This window comes from Agelaius phoeniceus, chromosome 2 (assembly GCF_051311805.1).
Source record: "Agelaius phoeniceus isolate bAgePho1 chromosome 2, bAgePho1.hap1, whole genome shotgun sequence".
In the NCBI taxonomy this organism is placed as follows: domain Eukaryota; kingdom Metazoa; phylum Chordata; class Aves; order Passeriformes; family Icteridae; genus Agelaius; species Agelaius phoeniceus.
In genome coordinates, this window is record NC_135266.1 from 51,196,565 (window position 1) to 51,204,518 (window position 7,954).

A 7,954-nucleotide genomic window follows, 5' to 3' on the forward strand; every position below is an offset into this window, starting at 1 on the left:
AATCTTAAAGAGGGGTGTTTTCTCAGAAAAATGATTGGCAAACTGAGTTTTCAGAGGCAAGCTTTCAGAGGAAAGGAGTTCTCTCAGGTTCTCTAGCTGGTCAGAGTGACCCCAAGATACGTTAGAAAGTCTCTTTTCCCAGCCCGGCGCTCGAAGAAGGAGTCAGGGCTCCTCATTTCTCAGTCTCAAGGTTGTTTATTGTATCTTATCTATAAAATTCTTTCTCCTGTCCAGCCAAGGTCCTCTCAGCAAGACAGTCAGAGGCACTCTGCCTCCCCAGGGCGGTGTTATCTTTTTATACTAAAAACTACATGTACAATATTTACAATTACTTTCCAAACCTATCACCTATGTTTGACAGTGAGCTTCTACTCTAAACCAATCTGAAAGTGCCAACATCACAGCAGAAGATGGAGGCTAAGAAGAAAGAGAAAGGCTGGACACGCCCAGATTCCTCCATCTTGCCCCCTGAACCCCCATTCTAAAAAACCCAAAAAACTATTTCTCACCCCATGATAAATTCACTATCATTCTACTTAAACTGTAGTGACTTGCAGATCTTCATATAAGGTTTGCTCCATGGGTCATAATCAAAACCACAAACGTCTTGGACCCTGTGCCAGGGTCTCTGAGCCCCCTGGCAGGGGTCTTGGCAGTCCAGGACAGCCAGAGGGATGTCCTGAGCTCCAACAGAGTTCCAGACAGGCTGGGTGCATGGACTAGCTGCCTCTCCAAAAGATGTGGGTCTTACTTAGGAGTCCCATGTGATAACTGACAGTGCTGTACAGCTGTCTCACACAATGCTACCCACAAGCATTTAGTCAAGTAAGTTGGGTCTGTAAGCATAGAGATCAATGCCTGAATTTAAGGTTCTGAGCAGAGACACCTTGGTGTGAACCAGGTGTCCAAGCCACATATTGTGGTCACAGCAGGTCTTGCCAGTGCAAGCAGGAGCACACAGACTTGCTCAGCTGACCAAACCAAAGTGCCTACTTTGGGGTACAAATTCCTTTGAGTGTATTGGGTTAACTTCAGTTGCCTAAATAGGCATCTTGTGCCATTGGAGTTGTCTTTGCTAACACTGCCTGGCCCCTGGCTGTCTCTCCAGAAGTCACGTGGTGCTGCATTCAAAGGCCTCCTCTCGATGTATGAAAGCACAAGGCTCAAATGGCTCCTGCAGAGGAACACGAAACCCACCCCCACTGGCTGCAATGGAAAGTTAAGACACCTCACTCACATGCCCATAACTAAATTTCTGTGCTTGAAGCCAAAGCTGAACCTCACTCTAGGGGACTGCCTTTGAAATGCAGTGTGCAGAGAAAAGAACTAACCCTCTTTTAGAGTGGAAACATTAAAGGCATTCTGAAATACCTTGGGAACCACAGAGTATAGATAATTCATTTTTGTACTTATTTCTCAAAGTCAAAACCCCATTTTGAAATGTTGGGGTAAGCAGTAGGTCTCTGGTAAGGCTTCTAGATTCTTTCTCAGTTCTGTTTCTCTTATGACCTCATTGGCATCCTGGCTGGACCTTCTCTGAGTTTCAGAGAAACTTCTCCAGACTACTCCTCCCTCCCCACCATATCCATATATACTTCTGTAACTCCCTGATTTTATATTCCCTTTTTACAGAGTGTCACAGAAAAGAAATTGTAGGCATGATTTTTCTTGATTTGCTTGACAAAAAGAGGTGCTTTTAACAAGTAATTCACACAGGAAGACTACTCCAGCTTCATGAATACTGACAAAACACTTACTGCTTAACTCATAGGTAAATACTCCATGCTGCACTTCAGATAATGCAGGTGACAAAGGAAATAGTAAAAACAACTGAATTTATCCAAACATCGCAGATCATCTTGTTTTACAGGTGACTTACCAAAGCAGCATGCCTTGCTAAACACCGCCTCCACCTGCACAACCTGGCTTGCCTGCAGTAGTTGTTTAAGCTGCTGGTGAGAATACAGCAAAAGAGAAAAATGGTAGTGCTAAACTGAAATCTTTTAAAATTCCCAGTGCTCTTCTTCAGTCTCTGCTTTTTGTCACTTTTCATTCATTTTGTATGATAGCAACCTTGCTAAGTACAATAGCAATACATTACTAAGTACAACCAAAAAGCCAGTTGAGAGTGGTATTTTTTTTCAATACAAATGCTGCCTAAAATCATCTACCTAGGAAATCAGACATTAGGATCATTAATCATGAAGATTAACCGGTATCACCCTCTTAAATGCTCAGGATCAGGTATTTAAATAAACAGCAATGTCTTAAGAGAATTAGTATTTTGGGGTTCTTTAGGCATTACATAATGCAAATGACATGATACACTAAGTTGTGAGATACAATGAAAGCACACAGGAGAGCAGTGCCCCTCTTCTGAGTGCCAGGGCTTCACTTTCATTTATAACTGAGCATACATAACACGATTCTTCTGCAGGGTACACAGCCCCTCTTAGACTGAACTGCTTATTGCTTTTACAGTAGCAAAATTCATAATGAAATTAATTTATGCTATTTAGTTTAAGTCTTATTTTTGCTGACTTTTAGCTTTATTTAAAGTAGTGTTTAATCTCCTATCCTCTTTTTTTTTTCCTCTCCAATTTCATCTTAAATAGCTTACCAAATCAAAACCTATCCCACGAATGATCTCATAGTGCAGTTCAGCCCAGATTTTTTTTCTGCTCTCTTCTGCTTTATTTTTGGTCTGCGATGACAAATCTTAAAGGGGAAAAAAACCCAACGCACAAAAACTAGAAAATATTATATAACTCTATAAAGCCGGCAATTTAACTCTTCCCAGCAGAAAATTGTTTCTAAATACAACCCTGTCTGGAGCTGAAAAACGTCAGTAAGGAAATCCAGCTCCAGGACACGGGAGGGAGCGCAGCAGCTCCCCGAGCAGATGTCCGCACGCAGTGAGTCATCGGCAGGGGCTCAACCTGGGATCATCAGCGCCCGGGCACAGCTGCCCACGGTTTTCAGCCGAAAGAGCAGCTCAGCCGCCTGTCCCTTACTCAGCGTGTGGAGCCCTCAGCTAACCCGAGCGAGCCCGGGAAGGGCAGCGAGACGCTGCGGAAACCTCTGGAGACGCGATTTTTGTGCCCGCCCTCCAGCTGCATTGGCGAAGGGGGGCGCTTGGCAGCACTCAGCGGAGCGCAGCGTCCCCATCGCTCTCACCTAGCAGGGCACAGGAACAGGACTGCCATCGGGGGGCATCCCGCCGCCTGCGAGCGCTCGGGAAGGGAAGGGAAGGGCAAGGCCGCAGCCCCGCCGTTGCCGCGGTAACCCGGGGCGGGGCCGGGCTCGCTGTTAGCGGGGCGGACAAAGGCGGCTCCGTCCGGCCCCTCACACAGCTCCCGCCTGTGCCGGCAGGGGCGAGGCCAGGCCAGGGGCTCGCCCCCGGCCCGGAGGGAAGGGCGGGGAAGCAGCCGCCGGCCGAGAGAAGGGAGGGAGGGGAAGGGGCCGCGGTGCCGCGTCCCATGGAAAGCTGGAGCTTCCCGAGCCTCTCCCGCCCGACGAAAGGGCCGCCCCGGGGTGGCAGGGCAATTAAGGAAAAAAAATAATAATCTAAAAATAATCTAAGAGTATTAGCTTTACTTTATGCAGAAGCCATAGGAGGTGGTGTGGTGATTTTCCTTTTTTTTTTTTTTCCTGCTCTAGTGGCTAGAAGCCAAAACTCTCCTATTGAACGCCTCTCGCTGAATGGGAAAAATCTGCTTTGATTAATTAATGTTAGTCCTTTTCCCCAAAAAGAAGACGAAGAAAATTACCATTATTTTAGCTCTGGAGAAGCTTTAAGAGGGTCGTGGAAGACATACTGAGCCCTACCCTCTTTTCTTCCTCCCCTCCTCCCTTCATTAGCACCACACCTAGAGGCGCACACACTCAAAAAGAAAAGGGAGAGCCGAAAAAAAATGAGCAGTTACCTGAAAAACCAGATACGGTGCTGTAGGGCACCATGGGTACCCCTGTACCTGAGGAGAAGTAACCTTTGCCGAAATCACCCTCTGAACCACACCTCATTCAGTACACTAATGCACCCTGTACTGAAAAATGTGTGTCCAGGGCATGCACAGAACAGTTTTGCAGCATCTGTAACACGGTGGAATCCCACATTAAGTGTTAAAATCTCACTCTAATGTGGGTTATATATAATTCTCCCCAAAAGCATAAAAATAGTGATAGCTATAAACCAGATAGTAGATCAACCATTCTTTGTGATGTCTGGTTTCCTGTTCCTACACTGTTTGAAAAATAATCGTTTGCTCCATGGAAAATAGACAAATCTCTGTTACACAGATGTAAACATATCAACATTCCCACCGATGTTTGGAAGCATCACAAATGTGTTTGTGCTAATTGTAATCATGAAAGCATTGTGATGAATAATACGTTCTCATTTAGATGTTTTGAGGCATTACGTTTTACTTCACTGAATAGTTCTCATACTATGGTATAGTTCTCCTACTGTGGTGTGAGTTCTGTGTTTCCTTTAAAAATACTCAAATATTCCATACTAACTTTGCCGGTGGCCTTGCTTTGTTGCAGATTTGTTGTGTGACTGAAAGCCTGTTTTTAAAAGGATTATATTTCATGTTTGGGGAAAACTCTGCTGTAAGTTTGAAAAAGAAGTTACATCTCTTTTTTTGACCTTCATTCCACCTACACCTTTCTGTGCACACATCCTGTGGTTGTAATCTATTACTCTGATCAAGTTTGTCTTTCCATGATGAAGCTAGACATGCATTTAGAAAATGTCCTAGCAATGTATTAACATGGAAATGTGGTTCTAAGCCATAGGAACATAGTGATCACAAGCCATATTTGGTGAAGGAAGTCACTGTGTTTAACAGTTGAGATGTCTTACTTTTACAGTCCCTGCTTAAGTGCTGGGAATTTTCAGACTGAATTATTTAATAGACTACCAGGTATGAAGTCAGAATTTGTAAGGGAGGATGCAGTGTTCACAGCACAGCACTTTTTTATTTAACACTTAATTATGAAGCTGTGCACAGAGAAGCTTTTGAGATTGTTGCCATTAGAAACTGAGCCCTTGTGGCTGGAGTTATGGTCCGGCTGCCGTCTCCACCCCCAGCCTCCCTCCCCGCCCTCCTCCTGCTCCGCCGGCTGACCTTGCCACGCTTGGCTGAGCTGAGCCTTGAGGTGCTGCAATGTTTTACATCGCTGGGCTGTAAGGTTTGAGGTGCGAGCATGCAAGGGGTGGTGCCATCCGCGGGGACAAGAGTCTTTTCTTTGGCTGAAAACCTGCCAGCTGTTATTCAATATCACTGGGTATCATGTAACAAATAGAAAAGCTACATGTCGGGGAGAATGTCTCTTTCCCTACTGATCTAGGCTGGAACACAGCAAAGTTTCCATTTACTTCTAGCTATTGTGAAAAGAAAGCTCCATTGACCTATTTTGACACTCAGCCAGGGAGGTGACTCCATCAGTCAGAAGCTGACCATTTTTGTTTCCAAACGCACCCACCAGAATTTTAATACTGTGCTTTGTTTGAACTGAAAGGCCATCATTTCAGTGCTTTTTGTCACCATTGATCTCAGCCTTATGTATTTTACATGGTATTTTGGAGATACACTATTAGCCATCGTTACAGTATTCTGTGTAAAATTATTTATTTTGTGTGTAAGCCTGAAGAAAATTTCTGGTGAGTTTTCACATTACGCAGTGGCACCGAGCGATCTTTTGTGAAAAGATAACACAGATTTGCTCTTTTGTAACCTCTTCTTCCCAGGGAGACTCTGATCCTTCACCAGCACAAGATGTTTGAAGTTCTGCAGTTGAATTTTGCAAGACCAGGAGCAGGCCTTGAGGTCTTCCAATCCCACCTGTCACTGGGCATCTCCCCAGCTGGGAGCAGGGCATGCAGGACGTGGTGGGAGCACCTGAATTAATTCCCTTGGGAGTAACTGATCCTCAGGATGATTTCTACAGGCACAGCTTCCGAAGGTACCCAGTGCTGTTCAGAGCAGCACAGAGTAGTTTTTGCAGATCAGCAAAGGAGTGGTCACTTTAAGCAACAAGGCACAGGAGAATGTTCTGTAGAGAGCAATTCATTAGCAGGACGTTGCAGCCTTTAGTCTGGATTTCCGATGGGTCGAACTGCATCATTGCTGGCACACTGAGGGAATGAGCTGCCCATGCATCATTCCTGCCAGACAAGATTCCTTCAGGTGCATTTTTGCTATTGTTGTGAGAAGTGAAAATTGAGCCCAATTGTCGAAGATACTGATAGCTGGGGATTTTTTCCCCAAAGTTATAAGCATCAATTAGGCACTGAAGCTCCACTTGCTATCAATCATTTGAAAATCTCCCTCTGCATGATGCTGCCTGGCCTCAGGGCTGGAGCACCAGCTGGGCACTGCCTTGTGCTTTGGTGGAGCTGTAGTCCCTTAGCCCAGACACCTCTGCTGAGATCTTCTTGTCAGGGAGGGAGCTTTTTAAACTCTCCATTCCTTACCCTTTTTGAGAACCATACCACATCCAGTTTGAATATGTAACCAAGTCTTGGATTAGGGTAAAGACATAAATTTTGTGACCAAATCTCTTGAGTATAAGTGAACGTTTCAGCTGGGATGGGCAGCAGAACCTCTGGTCTCTACTTTCACTACCTAGGAAAACACTGTTTGTGTGGCTGATGCAAATGTGTGTTAAGCAAAGTAAAAAATAGAATTTATTTTTATGCAGTTACTGAGCTGTGTGAGATGACAGTAATTATTTTTACCATTGCTTAAAAACCTGTATTTTAAAGAAAATGTAGCAGTTCAAATGTGTTTGGCATTTGAGAAAGTCAGAAGAAATATTATGGATTGATTGACAAAACCAGCAGTATTACAAAATAATCTTCAAGCACAGTATCTAAAAAATGTTGTGATTATCTGAAATAAATCTAAGCAGAGAGGTGTAAAGTTAAAGTCTGAAAGGAATTTTCATGAAGATGTGGTGAACATATCCACTGATATAATTTCTGGTGAAATAAAAGATGGTAAAAAAAAAAAAAAAATTGCTTCCAATTTCAGATATCCCCTTTACTATAGCAAACTCACAAATTGTATTTTGCTTTCATGGTCAGAACTGGTACTTTTTGAAAAGGACATTTTTCCACAACAGACACTATATTCACAATAAATACCTTACACACATTAAATGTTGCTGTTTTCAGTGTGATTTTAAACAGGCCAAAGTTTTCCAGTGCTTTAGTGTTTTGTCAGACTGTGCAGGCCTACAGTTATAGCCCTCCCTTTATCTGAAGAAAGAGGTACCAGAGAAGCTAAAACACAAGCAAGGCTAACTAAATTTATGTCCTTCTTGACAAACACTGTCCTTGGAAATTTTAGGTAGAGAACCTGTATGTTGGAGATATCTCTGATGGCAATCAACAGTATTTTCAGAGTTGTGGTTCACACCTCTGGAAATGCTTGGAACCCACCCAGTCTGTTAATTTTTTTGAAAAAGACGTCAAACGTGTTCTTATCACTTCAGATTAACCTTGCAGCTCTTTTAAATGTAACCCAATAACATGAGCAATAGTTAAGCTTTCTAAGCTCCTGGAATACCATTGCTTGTTTAATTCATACAATAATCATTAACATACCTCATTTGAAGAGCAAAAACTTGGGTGGTGGAGAGAAATTCAAATGTGTGTTTTCCCGTAAATCAGAGTTTTGGACTGCTGGCAGTTGGCCCCTTCCCTTCATCATGAAACCAGGCCTCCTCAGAGTCCAGCTCCCAGTTCTTCTTAACAGCTTTCCCTGGCTTTCCAGAGGGAACTGACCATCTCCCCGTCCACAGGCTCATATTCAATCTGCATTTGAAGAATTTGGGGGGAAACAAAATATTTACTTCCTGTCTCCAAAAAGATACAAAATTACTTGTTCAGCACTAGCTTGTTGAGGTACCTATTTAGATGTTTAACTCAGAATATTTCTTCCTT

The 7,954-nt window shown here is 43.6% G+C and overlaps 1 long non-coding RNA gene across 1 annotated transcript; it reads left to right on the top strand.

Moving 5' to 3' along the window:
- The first annotated feature begins 2,705 nt into the window (after positions 1–2,705).
- LOC143693343 (uncharacterized) lies at positions 2,706–7,656 on the top strand. Its single transcript, XR_013180900.1, has 3 exons — positions 2,706–3,281; positions 4,549–4,614; positions 5,756–7,656. It is a non-coding gene; the product is annotated as an uncharacterized LOC143693343 (long non-coding RNA).
- Positions 7,657–7,954: the final 298 nt, after the last annotated feature.